This window comes from Trachinotus anak, unplaced genomic scaffold (assembly GCF_046630095.1).
Source record: "Trachinotus anak isolate AG129_WGS33_773 ecotype Australia unplaced genomic scaffold, CSIRO_AGI_Tana_v1 ptg000012l, whole genome shotgun sequence".
In the NCBI taxonomy this organism is placed as follows: Eukaryota; Metazoa; Chordata; class Actinopteri; order Carangiformes; family Carangidae; genus Trachinotus; species Trachinotus anak.
The window spans coordinates 26,678,617-26,697,320 of NW_027273863.1; the positions used below are offsets into that span (position 1 = coordinate 26,678,617).

The window sequence follows — 18,704 nt, forward strand, 5'->3', positions numbered from 1 at the left end:
GCAGGCGTCCATCAATCTGGTCTTTATCGCAGAGAGACCAGACAGAGACGCTGTGAGTTAAAGTCATATGGCAGCATGTTAAAGAGTCTGAGAGCAGGGGGAACAAGACTCTGGTCTGATGACCGAGCGAGGGGGGGCTTCTCAGCAGCAGGGGCAGGGAGACTGGTCAGACCTGAGGGAAGGATGAATGCAGCCAAACACAGAGAAGAAAACCTGAGAACAGGTGATCTGAGACAGTTCAGCGTTCAGCACGACAGAGGCCTGAAGCAAACAGCCTGGAGAAGCAGCTGAAGAAGCTGTCCATCCAGTCTGAAGGAGCTGGAGGAGATCTGGGCCACAACCCCAGAGTTCTTTTGAAAACTGTTTATTCTGTTATTGGTCCTCTGCCCAGCCATCCAGTAGAGCTGTGAGGAGTTTCTTAATTATTTTACTGAAAAAATTGTTGGAATTAGACGCCATTTTAATACAGATCTTAGAGATCCTGAAGCTGAATGCTCACCATCAGTTTGAACCCATTTGAATGAAATTATCCTGTCAGCTCTGAACCGCACTGTGGCACTTTGTGAACCTTCTACCTGCCCCTCTGACTGCATTCTCACTTGGTTCTTAAAGTCAGATCTTCATATGGTTGGTCCAGATATTTTAACCATTATTAATAGTTCTCTTTTATGCAGCATTTTTCCGTCCTACTTTAAACATGCTATTATTACTCCTCTCTTAAAGAAGCCATCATTGGATCCCATGGTTTGAAGTAATTTTAGACCATCTCTAAACTGCCATTCTTATCTAAGATTATAGAAAAAGCTGTTTTTAACCAATTGGTTTCTTTTATGAATGACAATCAAATATTTGAGAAATTCCAATCTTCTACCCCCTGCACAGCGCTGAGACAGGGCTGGTCAAAGTTACCAACGACCTTCTTCTCGCAGCAGATGAAGGCTTTTATTCAGTTTAATTCTCCTCATCCTCAGCTCAGCATTTGATATGTTGGACAACAATGTCTTGATCAGCTGGTGTCAGGGATGTGGCACTGGATTGGTTCATCTCCTATTTATGGAAGAGGTCATTTTCAGTGATACTGGGAGATGCATCCTCCTCGTGTGCAGGGAAGGAGTGGGATGAGGGAGTGCCATTTGTTCTTTTTGCTATTCGAGATGCAAGACAGGAATTGTATTTGGCCACAACATACGTGGTCCACTAAAAGTGCTGAAGGAACAATTCCTGTGTGTGTCTCCTAGGAAGAAGATTTCAAGTTTTGTGTCCCAGTGTAGGAAGTGTTTGCGCTCGCCACTACATTGGCAAAGGGAGCTCTCTCTGCATCCCAAGTGAACATGAAACAACGATTCGACAATAAAGTGGTTGAGCGCCAGTTCCAACCTGGTGACCAGATATTGGTGTTGTTGCTGGCGCCGGGTGCTGCCCTCACTGCCTGTTTCTCTGGTCCTTATGTGGTACAGGGAAGAGTTTTTGACACAGATTATGTCATCCATACACCTGAGTGCAGGAGAAAAATCTGTATTTGCCACATTAACATGCTTAAACCCTATCTCACCAGACAGGTGACCCAGGGAGAGCAGAAAATTACTCTGGAGTCTGCTGTCCCTGCTCCTACACCTGCCACTGCCTTGGTTTGTGGGGAGCGTGGCATTGCTGAGTTCTCTGTTCCCTCTGCTGCTTTGGGTGAGTCTTTAGACGATGGGTTTTCAGTGCCTTCTGACAGCCATCAGTGTGGTAGGCTGTCTAATTCTGAATTTTGGCTCATGCTGATGCTCATCTTTCCCACCTACCAGCCCCTCAGCGCAGCAATGTATTCAGTCTGGTGAGTTGTTTTCCTAGCTTGCTTAGTGATGTACCATTGTGTACCAATGTGTGTGAGCATGATATTGATGTTGGGTCTGCTGCTCCAATTAAACAACATGCATACCGCTGTCCCTTAGGAAAAAGGGAGCAAATGAAAAAAGAGGTGAAGTACCTACTAGACAATGGTCTAGCTAAGCCCAGCCACAGTCCCTGGAGCTCCCCCTGTGACTAACTCCCAAGTCTGATGGCACCCCTCGTTTTTCTACTGACTTCTGAAAAGTAAATGCAGTAAAGGTGCCAGACTCTTTTCTCTTGCCTCGCAGTATCGGTTCCACTGAGTTCATTTACAAACTGAATCTTCTGAGGGGTACTGGCAAGTGCCTCTAACCCCCAGAGCATCCGACATTTCAGCCTTTGTCACCCCGGACCATTTCATGCAGTACACAGTCATGACATTTGGAATGAGAAATGCACCAGCCACATTTCAGTGCCTTATGCCCCTGGTATTGGGGGATATTTCCCGGTGTAATGTATATCTTGAGGATGTGGTAGTGTACTCAGACAGCTGGGCAGACCATATTACCGGTTGGTGTTTCAGCGGCTTGCGGGGGCCTCATTGATGCTGAATCTGGCCAAATGTGAATTTCATCTCATTTATTACATCAGTCACAACAACTTTTTTTTTAGCTCAAACAACTGATTTACTTTGACTGAAGTAGGATTTTACTTGTGGTGGAGTATTTTTACTTTGTGCTGTTCAGTAAACCCTGTTTCCTCATCTCTGCTCCTACATGGTATTACAGCAGCCTGGTGTGGAGCAGTGTGTCGCTGCAGCCACCAGAGGGCAGCAGAGTACAAGCTTCATTCATCACAGCAGCAGCAGCAGCAGAGGAAGACACTCATTCAATTTCTACAGCACATTTCATTAAAGGTGAACTCAGTGTGATTCACATTCATAGTTTACAACAGCCAGAAACAGGAAGAGAAGAAAAAACAAGACACAACTGCAAGAAAAACACAAGTGAAGAAGAGAAGAGTGAAGAGTGAGAGTGAAGCAGTGTGTTGTGTGAACCAGCAGAGTGAAGGTTTGACTCCTGACAGCAGGAGGCAGCAGAGAGGAGTCAGCAAAGGTTGGAAGATGAACTGAAGGTGATTTTAAACAAAGCTGACTTTAATTTGTTGTTGTTGCTTTGAGTTGTGTTGAATTCAAATATAAAGACAAACAGCAGCTTCTTCTGATTTAAAGTCGACTGAAACATTATTGTCAAATGAAGCAGACACTGGTCCAGACAAAGGTCGGGTCTGCAGGTCCAGAGGGGGGACATGTGGATTCAGTCTGGAACTCTTCAGGACTCTCCGCTGGGTTCGTCTTTACAGACTCATCATTCAAAGCAGAACTTTATTTGAAATGTGAGTTTCCACAGACACCAAACATGTCGGACTGAACTTTGGGGAAATGAGAACAAAATGATGCAGCAGAACATTTGATGGAGTCTGAGCTTTGAATATTTCATCATGAAGAAAAACAGAATATATGATGTTATAATAGAAGCTCTGACACTTGAATGTTGCTGCCATGAAAGGATCATTTCACTGTTCAACTCACCAGAGTTTGTGGCTTTTCTTTCCCCTTTAAAACCTCCCACTCAGAGGAAAACCACACAACAGCTTGAGCTGAGCCGTCAATCAGCAGCAGCAGCCTCGTCTGTGGGCCGCAGGGGCTGATGGGAGGTTTGAGGAGGCGTCAGAAACCACGTGGCCCTGGTCTGGTCTCACAGCTCGTCCTTGTTTGGCCTCAGCTGCATCAGAGCTCCACTTCTCCCCAGGTTCACCAGAGGAAACACCACTGCACAAAATGCTTTTCCTCCCAGCTGCTGCTCTGTGCTGTCTGTGTTCAGGTGAGTGTTTCCAGCCAATCAGGAGCCAGCAAACTCCACCTGTGACACACTGTCACACTAACCTTCATCTACCTGTCTGTGTGTCCACAGCGCTGGTTGCCATGGCAGCAGAGCTGATTCAGGACCAGTTATCATTGACCAGGAGAGTTGGTGAATCAGTCTCCTTCACCTGTGGAGGAACTGACCAGTGTGATGCTGATTATGTTGCATGGTACCAGAAGAAAGAGACAGAAACATTCTTATACATATTGTATATTCTCAAGAGCAGTGGAAGAGTTTTTTCAAATGACAACCATCCTCAGAAAGATGATTTCACAGCTGTTAATAAACAGAACGGCTGTGAGTTGAAGATAGAGAAAGTTCAACTCTCTCATTCAGCCTCCTACTACTGCTCCTGTTGGAAGAGAGATCCCCACAGTGAGAAATGATCCCTGCAGCCTGAACAAAAACCAACAGATGAGCAGATGTCAAACAGTGTGTGTGACAGGAAGAGAGCAGTAAACCACAGCCCAGGTTCACATCTTTCACCTCCAGCTCAGACACTTGTTCTTGACTTTTGTCAGGATTTATTTTACTTGATATTATTTTGATATTTTCAGCTGATTTTTCAGCAGGTTTCCTGTTTTTTCATGTCGTCAGGACAAAGAAGAAACAAACAAAATCCTCTGCTCTGAGCTGCTGCTGGAACAAAGTCCGTTCCTCCTTCACAATGTTCATCTCTCCATGAAAACATGTTCACCACTTGTTGATTGAACCTGTCAGTAGATTTCACCACATGATTACACATCAGGTCAGGACTTTATTCTTCTAGCAGCAGGTTATCAGGACGCTTTTATTTTGTTGGACACATTACCATCAGCTTCCTGTGGATGTTTCTGGTTCCCAGAGGATGAATCCTAACATTGATGGTGACCTCCTGACCTTTCCTCTGTCTCCACCATCAGGACACAGTTTCTCTACAACACTTCAGCTTCTTCAAAGTTACAGGCTTCATTTTTAATAAACTTATTCATATTGAAACTAATGAACTGAAAACTTTAAAGCTAAATTAAATTCTTTGTAACATTTAAAGCTGCAGAAATCAACATTTTTATTTGAAATGACGATGACGTGTAATCAAGGGCAGACTGGTCACTGGGAGGTTTCCCGGTGGCTGGAACACAAACTGATACAATCAAAAGACAAACAAGCTAACATGCTAATACAGGTAGTGTTCCCCAGGTTCACCATCTTACTTTAGCGTGTTAGCATGGTAATGTAACCCACTCTCTTTGAAAACCAAACGCCTGCAGGAACCTCTCTACCCCCCCTGGTCCTCAGCATTGAGTTTGTGTTGTGAGGTGGGGGTAGTGGGGAGAGAAGGAAGCAGGGTCCTGGACTGTGGCTGAGACCTGGTAGCACTTTATTGTCTGACAATAACAAAGCTTGTCTCTGCTGCTGTGCACCACAGTGTCTGCTGGCTCCAAAACCTCACAGGGTCGTGCAAAGTCAACTGTTCTACAGAAATATATTCACGTGAAAAACAACAATCTCACACTGAATATAACACCAACAGTTTTTAAATGAATGTTCCTGTAAATTTGAATTAAACATTCATATGAAACGAGTAACTTAAATGAACAATGAACATAATCATCACATGAAATATTGTTAAATAAATCAGCTGGAGTCTCATCCTCTACTGGTGCACAGCAGCTAGCTGAAGTCCTCATCAGCACATCTGTTTTCTGAAGATGTAGTGGAGTCATGACGTCCTGAGCGGAGAGCGAAGCCACGCCCCCTCTGTGTGTGTTGGAGCCTGAGTTTCTCTGGTCTTTGTTTCGGTGGCATTAGTGCATGTACGTGTGCATGTTAGTGCATGTGAGTCCCTCCTGTTAAATTGTTGGTCCTCTATAAACACACAGGCTCCGCCCACAGGTGAGATGTCTCAGTGCAGTACGCAGCGTTCAGGTGAAAGTGAAACTTCCAGAATTTCCTCCACTGAAGAATCCGGGTTCTTATTTAATATCAGGTCCCAGCAGATAAGTCAGGTTCTCCCAGTCCAACCAGTACTGGAGCCACTACTGGTCTGGCTTTTCCAAGATGGAGAACCCAACGAGCTGCTGAAGCCTCCAGCTGGACTCAGAGCTGGTTTTCTTCTCCATGTGTCAGTGGCTTCATGCTACATCATGTTACGTCTGGTTTCATCAGTGAGGCTACAGTAGCATGCTAACGTTAGCTAACTGCTCCACAGAGTAACTTTATTCAGGTGTGTGTTTAGTGGCTGCTTTCACTGGGATTCATGTCACCGTACTGAGAACATGAAGGGGGACCAGAGCTGTGGCCCACATTTGTTTTGGTCTGAGATGCTGGTGGTCGAGTGCGACATGTAGAGGCAGTGACGACTATTTACAGAACCTTTGTACCTAAAAACTACGATTCAGAAAACCACAGAGGAGGGATCCCTCTGTCAGGACGACACATGCAGGAGATGCTGAGTGTCCACAACAGACCAACATAACAAAATGACAACAAGGAAAACCAGGGTGACAAATATTATACACAGACTGTCAACATATATGGAGAATATAAAGGTACAAATACTGATAGAAAGTCAGAATGACATTAGTTGTGCAGGTGTTTGATCATAAACCAAAGTATTGGACAAAGTGAAAAGTGACCTGATGATGGCGCCAGATGAAAAGTCAGAGGATCACCAAAGTTCTTCCAGTTCATCCTGAGGGGACCATGAACGTCTGAACCAACTGAAATGGGAATATTTGTTGAGATATTTCAGTGAGAAGGAAAAAGAAAAGAGAAGAAGAGACAGTCATGTTGATATGAACATTAGAGAAACACATGATGGAGCTGAAATCTGATCCTGGTTCATAATGTGGACTCGTTCAGCTCAGCTGACACATTCAGCAGCAGACAGGTTTTTGTATCAGTCTCTTTCACTGTGGGAACAGGCTGGTACTACCTCATCTTTGGCTCTGGAACTAAACTGTATGTAACAGGTAAGAACAAACATTTATTTTCCTTCAGTTGTTTTATTGAAGAAGGTGAAAATGTGTTTTCAGTCAGTTTCTGCTGCTTCAGACTTTACATGTTAGTTTGTTCATAGTTAACAGAGAATCAACTCTGCAGCTTTGTTCCATCACAGAAGCTCAATAAATCTGAAAAGATGATTAAAACTCACTGTTCAGCTAAAATTCATCTTTATTTCTTTAAGAGACAGAAGAGTCCAAATTATTGAATGTTAGTGCAGTTGAAATGTTTAGTGTTTGATCATCTCAGTAATTCACATTTACTTTATTACAAGATGATAAACGATATGAAACATAATTTAATGAATATTCAGAAGTATATTTCAAAAAGTATATCAAGCTAAATATATTAAGTACATTATTATCTACATTTCTAAAGAACAATAATAAACTTTATTTATAAAACACTTTTCATACACAGGACGCAGCTCAAAGTGCTCTGACAGATATAAAAGGAGAAAGAGAGTTAAGACACCGACAGTGTTCAAAAACAGGGAAATCATTGAAGAAAAATTCCTCTAAGAGCTCATTAAAATCTAAGTTTTTCAGGTATGTTTTCAGTCGTCCACTGAGCCCACCCCTCTAATATTTCTTGGTGGGGTCTTCCACAGTTGAAGTGCTTCACAAGGTTTATTTTGGGGACAGCCCTGCTGTAGAGGGTCTAAGGACTCGTGGAGACACATAAAACTACAGAGACTCAGTGATGGAAGAGGACACAAAACATTTCAGAGCTTTGTAGACAAGCAGAAGGACTGAGGTTACAGGGAGACAATAGTACAGGAGAAACCTGCTCTCTCCTCCTTCTTTTAAAGCAGCACAGCTCTCAATTAGTTGAAGTTTCTTCACTGACTTTTTCAGAAAACCAGTAAAAAGAGCTTCATAGTCGTCCAGTCTGCTTGAAATGAAAGCATGAAAGAGCTTCTCAGCATCTGTTGACTTACACACAGACGCACTTTGGCAAAATCTCTGAGGTGGAAGGAAGCTGTTTTGGGCACTTTGCTAATGTGGGATTAGATCAGAGTCTAAAATTACAATGAAATGGTTAAAACTGAGCGAGTGTTAGTGGTAGTTCATGTGATGGTTAATGTGATGGTAATGTGAATTGTGATTTATATACAATTTAAAACTATTTTGAAGAGATAGTTATGCAATCAGTTTTTTTTTAAACTTACCAGAGGATATGGCAATAAAAATAATAGATATTACTTAACATATAGGTGTGGTTTGTAATGATACATTTAATGTGAAAGTAAATATGTTATTTATTATAGGCCTATTGTGTATATTAAACACTATTAAAAACTAACAGAACTAAATAACAGAATTATTTATTATATCAAATAAATATTTATTATTAATATAGTCAATATATTATAAATACATTACATATATACATGTAGATACAGATATAGATACGTGTTTTTCTGTCTTCCACATGTGACGTCTGAGACATGAGATGATAACTGTGATGTGAAGGTGAATCCAGTGTATGTGGGGACCTTTGTGCTGTATTGATGAGTAGCTGAGTGATCAGAGTCCATGTAGTTTCAGGATCAGACTGAACGCAGTGCAGTGCTGGAAGCTGCTGTTGACTGTGTGAATGTGTGTCTGTGCTGCTTGTTGCTGCTGTCAAACTTCAGATGAGCAGGTAGTGAAGCCCGTGGTGAGCGTGTACCCAGCAGCATCCAGAGCCCACCTGGAGGGGAGCAGCTCCCTGCTGTGTCTGGCCTCAGCCATGTTTCCTCCTCTGGTCCAGTTCTCCTGGAAAAGACAGAAGGAGGATGGTCCTCTGGAGGAGCTGCCCCCTGCTGAGGGAGAGCAGCTGGAGCTCACAGAGCCGGGACGCTCCGCCGCCATCAGAGTGGTCGATCGGGACGCTTTCTACACCTATAAATACAGCTGCTACGTCAAGCACGAGGGGGGCACAGTGGAGGCCCAAACACAACAAGGTGATGAAGGCTTGGTGACTGTGTTGAGCAGTGATTCAGCTTCATGTGGAGACGCTGTCAAAGAGAGCAGAGCAGCAGAGCTCTGACTGATTTCTCTCTGAATCCTTTTCTGTTGCAGTGGTTCCCCTGGATCCTCTCCAGCCTCAGTGCAGGGTGAAGCTGCTCTGTCTGCTGTACACAGTGCTGATAGTCAAGAGTCTGGTGTACTGCTGTGGACTCTCTCTGCTGATCATCCTCAGAAACAAGGGACCGTCCACCAACTGCACACATGCTGACTGACTGTTTTCTGCTCGCCTTTTCTCTCCATCACTTCATCTCATTTATCTCTTTGATCACTGTTCACAAATTTAATTCAAATGTGTCTTTTTATTCACAGGTTAGATAGTTAATCTAAAAATATAAAAACATATATACACATATATTTTCACTTTTTAAATGTACATTATTTAGCATTGTGTTATGTTGATGCTCTATTTTATTCCCACTTTTAATTGTGACTTGTTTAATAATAGAAGATGAAACTGGATCATTAGCTGCTTGGTAGATATTTTCTTCATCAGAAAATGACATTTTTGTCAAATTCTTTCAGTGTTTCTCTTTGAATAAATGAAAAATCACAGTGATTATTGTTTGTTTACATATATTTTATTGATTTGTATTTGGCTTTGAGGCAAACCATCAGAAAAATAAAAAACTATATTCACTATTTACACTGACACCTACAAGTAACTTGACTCTGGGTGTAAGTAGCTTTTACTATACTTTCACACAGTGTCCTGAACAAAGGTACAGGATGATATGAATATAGGCACAGAGCTAAACAAGCACAACACTAAGAAAGATAAGCAAACATAAATATGTAGCGATTTGATACAAACAAGTAGGTGTGGATGTACCTCCATGTTCACTGTTGGTTCCCCTGATCGTTTAGGTTGTGTATTAATCTTTTATCATTGTGTCAGTGTGGATGTAAAACTCTACGCTGATGACACTGTTGTTTACACACATGAACAATCAGCACATAACTATAAGTAAACTAAGAATTATATTTATCTGACATGTTTCAAGTCAGAATCACAAAATGTTTCACAAAGACACAAGTTATATACACATTTTGAAAAAATAAAACATGTTGTATCGTAATATATAAGATAGATTAAACACACTTTACAACTTTTTTTGAAACATATTAAAAATGATGAGAAACTGTTATTTTTTAAGAATCACTAAACATTTAGGATTTCAATGTCATCACTGTGTCATCTCTATAAATAATATTCAAATAACCACAGTATTTTTTTCCATAAAGAGGAAACCTGACCCAACACTTAACCTTTCACCTGCTGAGGCCGACTTCATTGAACTGACCCATAAGCAGTTGTGTATCTGAGCTACACTGACTGTGAAGCTAAAGCAGTACAACAGCGACACCTTCAGTTTTTGTCAGTGTTTAAACCAAGTGTTTTAACAGCTTCCACAGCCCAATACACAACACATCAATGTAGTTGTGTTTCTGAGTCAGAGGAGAATAAAGTGAAATCTTGAGCCACATAACGACCAGTGTGAGTGAAGCACAGACAGCTACACTGATCACAACTGAAGCTTGAGTGGATTCACCAGAGGTCAGTGGGTCAGTGGGTTCATGAGGTGAACTGATTGAGATACAGACTCGTCTGACAACAGCTTTTGTTTTGTATCAACTGTAACCTACTGAAATAATGAGAGCTGAGGTGAACCAACATGGCCGCTCTAGTTCTGCCTCAAGAAGAGAACAACAACACGATGTGTTTGTCTCAGTGTGTTTGTGTTTGTGTCTCTGTGTGGTTTGTGGTTTGTTGGTCAGATTAATCAGAACAAATGGACTTTTTTTATTTTTAAATTTACAGTCAGGGACTCAGTGTTGAAAACTCTCTGATGGTTTCAACTCTGTGAACTGTAATTTTCATTTAATTAATAATTAATTAGATTTGTGTGCTTCATATGATAAATAACTTCATAATAATAATATTAATTTATTTATAATTTGATGATAAAATGACAACAAATGTGATGTAATTAATGTGTGTGTGTGTGTGTGTGTGTGCGTGAGATCATATTTGCTGTGTGTCACTCTACAATTGATTTACAGTCAATACACTTTCTTGGCCTGAAATATAATTTTAATATTATAACATGATATTATTTTATTGTTATAGTCATTGTTGTGTTGTAATTTTTGTTCTTCATGATGATTTGGCAACATTTACTATCAATTTCTCTGCATCAAAATCTCATTGTAAGTAAATTGGACCCATAACACCACAAATGTAACTTTATTTAAAAGGAATTTGAAATAAATAAAAATGATCAAAATATGTTTTATTGTATTCAGTGAGTCATTGTTGAAAATGTAATGAAATTTAGTTTTGATCAGAAAAAATTAAAGGTATGTTTCACACATCTACACTTGAGAAGGGGCCAATTTGACCCTGTCACAATAATAAAATGTAACATAATGAAATTAAACACAATTAATCTTTTTTCTAAAGGGAAATATTGGTTTGCTGAATTCCTGAAAATATGAAGGAGAATATTTGATGTAAATCAGCTGTTTATGTTGATTTGTATGTAGAACATTTACTTATTTGTGTTTAAAATTCACAGGAAACAGAGTGGATGGTTGTAGCTGTCATTGTGTTGATAAAGTGAAAAGCCACAGCTAACGGTGTGGAGGCTGCAGAACAGAAACCCACACAGCCGTCTGCTGCAGGAAAGGAAGTGTTGATTCTCTGTCAACAGTTTTTTATGAGACCTAATAACCACTGAGAGCAGATTCATATCTGCTGCTGTGCACTCTCATGAACCCCCCTCCCTCTCTGTAGTTTGTCTCTGAGTGACACTTTTTTCCACTCAGCCCTCCACCCACACAGAGTTCAACTGAGCCCACAGACCCACAAAGACCAGCCGCCTGGAGGTCTCATCAGTGGGATGTTTTTATGGGGATTTGGAGCTTTAGCAACCAAAGGTCACTTTACAGTTGACACTGCCAACAAGTGCTCCTACATAACTGACACAGGTTGTTTGTCAGGATCCTCCAACATGACACAAGTGAGTGTTTTCTGATCTGACGTCTCTACAATTTGAACAAAGACTAGTTTGAATTTCTCCACTTTTTTAGATGCTTAAGTAAATTTTATTATAACAATTTAAACACATTTTAATATGAAGCTTAAAGAATCATGTCATAAATGAAACCTCATAAAATATTTTTTTTAAATAAAAATCATAAATGACATCCTATTGCATATGTAACATTATAGACACTTTCAGTAGATTGTAAATAATGTCATTATATGTATATTTGTATTTATTTAAAGTAGTTTGTAAATAATGTCTCATATCTAACTGAATATAATTTTCAAATTTTATGTTTCTAACTTGAATGAATTTGAATTAACTGGGCTGCTGTTTTATTTGTGTGTGTAAACGACAGTGTCATCAGCGTAGAGTTTTACATCCACACTGACACAGTTGTAAAAGCTGATTAATGTTGAAGTTAAATGATAAAAACACACAACACTGATTCTTTTGGTAAATCCACACCCACACCTACTTGATTTTGTATGAAAGCTGTGTGTTTGTGTTTGCTGTTCTTGGTTTGGCTTTGTTCTCCTGTTTAAACTGTTTGCTTATATTTGTATCTTTCTCTCCATTTTTTCTTGGAGCTTCATTAAACTTTACTCAGAGCAGTTTACAGCCAGAGTCAAATTACTTGTAGGTGTCAATATATCTGACCGATATAGTTGAGTCTGTTTCTAATTATTTGATATTAAAACAACATTTAAATCTATGAAAACCAGGATGTTTATTATTATATTGAGAATGTTACAGTGAATGAATTTGACAAACCAGCCACACTCTACAGAAAGTCTTAAAAAGTAACATAAGAACAGAAAACATACAATAAACAAAAGAATGTTTATGAGAAAACTAATGATTCAGCTGAATTTTCTATTAATATACAAGTTGCATTTAAAAGTGGAAATAGAGCATGAAAACAAGACTAAAATACAGTTTAAATTTAGAAACTTCAAACTATATGTGTGATATATGATATATGTATTTATTATATTTTGGACTGACTGTATCTAACCTGTACATAAAAAGACACATTTGAATTAAATTTGTGAACAGTGATCAAAGAGATAAATGAGATGAAGTGATGGTGAGAAAAGGCGAGCAGAAAACAGTCAGTCAGCATGTGTGCAGTTGGTGGACGGTCCCTTGTTTCTGAGGATGATCAGCAGAGAGAGTCCACAGCAGTACACCAGACTCTTGACTATCAGCACTGTGTACAGCAGACAGAGCAGCTTCACCCTGCACTGAGGCTGGAGAGGATCCAGGGGAACCACTGCAACAGAAAAGGATTCAGAGAGAAATCAGTCAGAGCTCTGCTCCTCTGCTCTCTTTGACAGCGTCTCCACATGAAGCTGAATCACTGCTCAACACAGTCACCAAGCCTTCATCACCTTCTACTGTCAAGTGTTTATTCAAATCACTACAGGATCAAATGGAAAGTCCAGATAGAAAAAGACACAGGTTGTTATGAGCTTGAAGTTGGATTCACTGTTTTTCTTTTTGCAGCCACTTGGGGGCAGAAGAACTCCACAACAAGCTCAATGAGCTCATCTCTGACCTCTGACCTTACACACAATCATTAGATTCATTCTTTATGTAGAAATATGAATGAATGAAGCTTTAAGATACAGCCCCTAAAGTTGTTGTAGCTCCCTCAAAGCCCCACATTTAGTATAGTGGCCCCAGCAGGTGTTATTAGTCAGGATGGTGCAGTGAAAGCTGTGTGACTAGGGTTTGTTGTGCTGTTGGACACTCTAACAGAATGAGGGAGTGTGTGTTTCAGTCCTTCAGTGATGAGCAGACAGTGAACAGACTGATATGCAGCCCTAACTGCAGCAGAACATAGAGCTGTCCATGCAGAGAGGCAGCAGGTGATCTTACAGTCAGCTTGCTGCAGAGCTGCCAGGTGTGCTGGCTCTCTCTCTGGAGGACAGGGGGCTGCTGGAGCTGGAACCTCTGAAACACAAAAGGAGTCAAATGTTTGGAGCTGCAGTGAGAAATGTCAGAGCTCTGCTCCTCTGCTCTCTTTGATAGCGTCTCCACATGAAGCTGAATCACTGCTCAACACAGTCACCAAGCCTTCATCACCTTGTTGTGTTTGGGCCTCCACTGTGCCCCCCTCGTGCTTGACGTAGCAGCTGTATTTATACGTGATGTTCTCCGGCTGACGGATCAGTAAGATGGTGGCGGAGCGTCCCGGCTCTGTGAGCTCCAGCTGCTCTCCCTCAGCAGGGGGCAGCTCCTCCAGAGGACCATCCTCCTTCTGTCTTTTCCAGGAGAACTGGACCAGAGGAGGAAACATGGCTGAGGCCAGACACAGCAGGGAGCTGCTCCCCTCCAGGTGGGCTCTGGATGCTGCTGGGTACACGCTCACCACGGGCTTCACTACCTGCTCATCTGAAGTTTGACAGCAGCAACAAGCAGCACAGACACACATTCACACAGTCAACAGCAGCTTCCAGCACTGCACTGCATTCAGTCTGATCCTGAAACTACATGGACTCTGATCACTCAGCTACTCATCAATACAGCACAAAGGTCCCCACATACACTGGATTCACCTTCACATATATTTACTCTGCTGTATATCATAGTTATATATTATGTATATCATCAGAGAAACATCAGGTTCAACAAAGTCAAAGATGGAAACACTATTTAAATTCTTTATATCATAAAACATCTGTCTGTTTTCAAGAATCTCTTGGAAACTCATCTCTCCTGAGAGCACCTTCCTTCCTAAAACTGTAACATGTCTAACCAGCACTTACTCTGCATTTTTGGTGTAACTCCGTATACAACGTCCCTGCACTCATTAAATAGATGTAACACTTAATATTTACACCAAGGTTTCCTACTGTACTGAACCTTACTGATGTGGCTTTGGATAAAAGCTTCTGCCAAATGACTCAATGTAAATCCACGTAAATGCGCTTTTATAAGCTCAGAATAAATTGGTCACAAGATTATTATGTCAGTATATTAGTGTTTTTACAACATTTGAAGTATATCATGACCAAAAATATGTATTTACCTGTGTTTAAAATACAATGACAGACACACATTATACAGCAACTGAACATATATAATATAATATAATATAATATAATATAATATAAATAACATTAAAGGATTTTATAGCTAATATTGAAAACAGAAAACAATTACCATGATATATTCTGACATATATGTCATCAAAAATGTTTTTGATTTTTTGCATGTTTTTAAAAAAAAATTTCATACCTACAGAGGTTTAGGTATAATATTTTTTGTGCTTATATATGCATATGTTTATATTCGTAAAAGTTTTATTTCATGATATTAAATTCTATTTTTAATTATAAATAAATGTATCATATATTCATTATGTTATGAATAAATATTTAGTCTCAGAAAATTTTAGATAAATTCTACATTAAACTAAAAACATGTTTTAGTGAAAGAAAAATACAATTATATAAATGACAGTTATTTCTACCAAACTAATAACTAATAACAAATAATACACAACAATATAAAGACTAATTATATTCATACAATTACAAATATACTTCACATTATTTTCAATATATTTTGCACATTTAAACATATTCACCAATATATAAAGTGTGGTTACTTTCATTAGGTGAACAAATTAAACATTATACAAATATATTTACTGTGAATTACTGTAAGATATACTGTGAAGGTATAGATCTACAGTATATATCATCCTGCATGATATATTATATCCATAGAAAATCTATATGTCAGTCTATTAATTTAATTCAATCTTTACTCATAATTATTTAACATTATATCATCTGTATAAATATTAAATGTAATATTGTACAATACATATATTTTTCCGTAAGTTAAGTGTTTGTTGTTGAGATGAATAGTTATATAACTGATATTGATTTACTGTATTTACCAGCATAAACTTTTGAAACATCATTTCCCATCAAGGAAAATAAGGTTTAAAAACATGTAAGTTTGAAGAATCAGAGTGAATCTGAAGAATCCTGCTCATCACTGAAATTCACTTTGATTCACTGGACATTTGGTACAAAAAGTCAACTGAGCAGGAAAATCCTCCACAATCCTTCATGTAGAAGTGAATTGATTTGAGCTGAGAGAAGAGAGAAAAGAAAAGCAGTCTGATGATTCATGAAGCAGCAGCTGATGAGAATCCAGAATGCACTTACAAGATCACACTTTCTGGACTCTTCAAAACCTTTTTAGCTCCAGCAGATATAAAGAATTCCTTCTGCTGTGCACTGAGATTTAAACATCTTTTCACAAATGATTCAACTTTTTCACTGAAGAACGGCTGCATCAGGAACTTTGTACTAACTATGAACAAACTAACATGTAAAGTCTGAAGCAGCAGAAACTGACTGAAAACACATTTTCAACTTCTTCAATCAAACAACTGAAGGAAAATAAATGTTTGTTCTTACCTGTTACATACAGTTTAGCTCCAGAGCCAAAGATGAGGTCGACACAGTGAAAGAGACTGATACAAAAACCTGTCTGCTGCTGAATGTGTCAGCTGAGCTGAACGAGTCCACATTATGAACCAGGATCAGATTTCAGCTCCATCATGTGTTTCTCTAATGTTCATATCAACATGACTGTCTCTTCTTCTCTTTTCTTTTTTCTTCACACTGAAATATCTCAACAAATATTCCCATTTCAGTTGGTTCAGACGTTCATGGTCCCCTCAGGATGAACTGGAAGAACTTTGGTGATCCTCTGACTTTTCATCTGGCGCCATCATCAGGTCACTTTTCACTTTGTCCAATACTTTGGTTTATGATCAAACACCTGCACAACTAATGACGTTCCCATCAGCCTCAGCTGCTCTTTGTTCTCAGGACTAATGTACATGTTAGCTAACGTTAGCATGCTAACACTCTTAGAGCTGCTTCAACATCACATTGACATTTGTAAAGATGTTTGTAAGGGATGCTGGACCTAAACACAGGAGCCCTCTGTTAGTTTCCTGTTTCAAACTGATGTTTAACGTTGTCTCTTTGAACCACCATCGTTCTACAACCTTCACCACGTGGTTATTATTGTAACCATGACAACGAGGCTCCTCTAACCTTAACAAAGTGCTGATTTTAACCCAAACCATGATCCTTCCTTAAACCAAACCAAACCTTAACCATATTGCTGTCACATCATGAAACCAACAAGTCCTTCAACCTAAATGACCATATAAGTCCTTTGTCCCGACCCTCTGATACGACCAATGGGAGTGTTTCCTGAATTTCCACTCTGGCGGCAGGAGAGACGCCACAGATAAGCTTAAAGCCAGAAACACACTGGATGTGTGGCGTGTGCGTGCACGTCATGTGATCTAGAGGTTCAACATCTCACCTATTTTTATCACGTGACAAGCTTCTCCAAGAAAAAAGACCTGCTGATGTCATAGTGACATCATAGCAGCGACATAAACCTGACACCTTTCACTGCAGTTGTCTTTGTCCAGTCTGAATCTAAAGATGATGAAAAAATATCAATATATATTTGAAGCATGTGAGCAGCTGCATGTGGAGACTGTGGTGTTTTAGGGACATTTTCTGTCAAAGATCAGTCAGAAATGAATTTATAATGAAAAGAAATCCAACATTCAAGTCACCTACAAACTCTCTGTAGAGAGACGGAGCTGGAAGCAGCGGTGACACAGCAGACACACAGCCGCTGTCAACACACACACGTGTTTCTCTGCAGCAGGTCAGCCACGCAGCCGCCACACACACGCAGCACAGGCAGTGTGTTCCCGCTGTAAAACCCACTGCTGACACATAAATCAAACTGACCCTTTGATGCTGCGACAGTGCTGTGGTAAACCTGGTTAGTTTAGGTGAAGATCCTGGTTTGGGTTCAAATAAGTACTGAGTTAACACCACAGGACCTTCATCACCATGGTTACCACAACAAACACGTGGTTCAGGTCGTCATGGTTACAACAATAATCAGGTTGAGGTCAGGGAACGATGGTGGTGACGCTTTAAACAAACCCACAGTGACTCTGTTGGAGATGAAATGAACAGCGGTCTCCTGTGATAAAGTCCAATGTTCTGTTGATGAAGTGTAATAACTCTGATCCTCTGACTCTTCATCAAGCTCCATCATCATTTGATTCATTTAGTTCCTCTGATTGTTTTCTCTTCATCTGGTTTTCTGCTTGTGCTTCTGTGTTTCTTCTTCGTCCTCACTGTGTGGAACAACAGGAAAGCTGCTGAAATATCGGATCAAAATATGAATCAATATCAGAGAAAAGTCAAGAACAAGTGTCTGAGCTGGAGGTGAAAGATGTGAACCTGGGCTGTGGTTTACTGCTCTCTTCCTGTCACAAACACTGTTTGACATCTGCTCATCTGTTGGTTTTTGTTCAGGCTGCAGGGATCATTTCTCACTGTGGGGAGCAACCTTCCAACAGGAGCAGTAGTATGAGGCTGAATGAGAGAGTTGAACTTTCTCTAACTTCAAATCACAGCCGTTCTGTTTATTAACAACTGTGAAATCATCTTTCTGAGGATGACCGTGACCTGACTTAACTTCACCAGTTTTTCTGTTAATAGCAAGAATGACTCTGAGTGTTTCTGCCTCTTTCTTCTGCCACCAGTCTACATAATCAGTTTCACACTGGTGAGTTCCTCCACAGGTGAAGGAGACTGATTCACCAACTCTCCTGGTCAATGATAACTGGTCCTGAATCAGCTCTGCTGCCATGGCAACCAGCGCTGTGGACACACAGACAGGTAGATGAAGGTTAGTGTGACAGTGTGTCACAGGTGGAGTTTGTTGGCTCCTGATTGGCTGGAAACACTCACCTGAACACAGACAGCACAGAGCAGCAGCTGGGAGGAAAAGCATTTTGTGCCGTGGTGTTTCCTCTGGTGAACCTGGGGAGAAGTGGA

General features: G+C 40.2%; 1 pseudogene; it reads left to right on the top strand.

Moving 5' to 3' along the window:
• The first annotated feature begins 1,532 nt into the window (after positions 1-1,532).
• Positions 1,533-9,229, top strand: LOC139629712 (uncharacterized; annotated as a pseudogene).
• Positions 9,230-18,704: the final 9,475 nt, after the last annotated feature.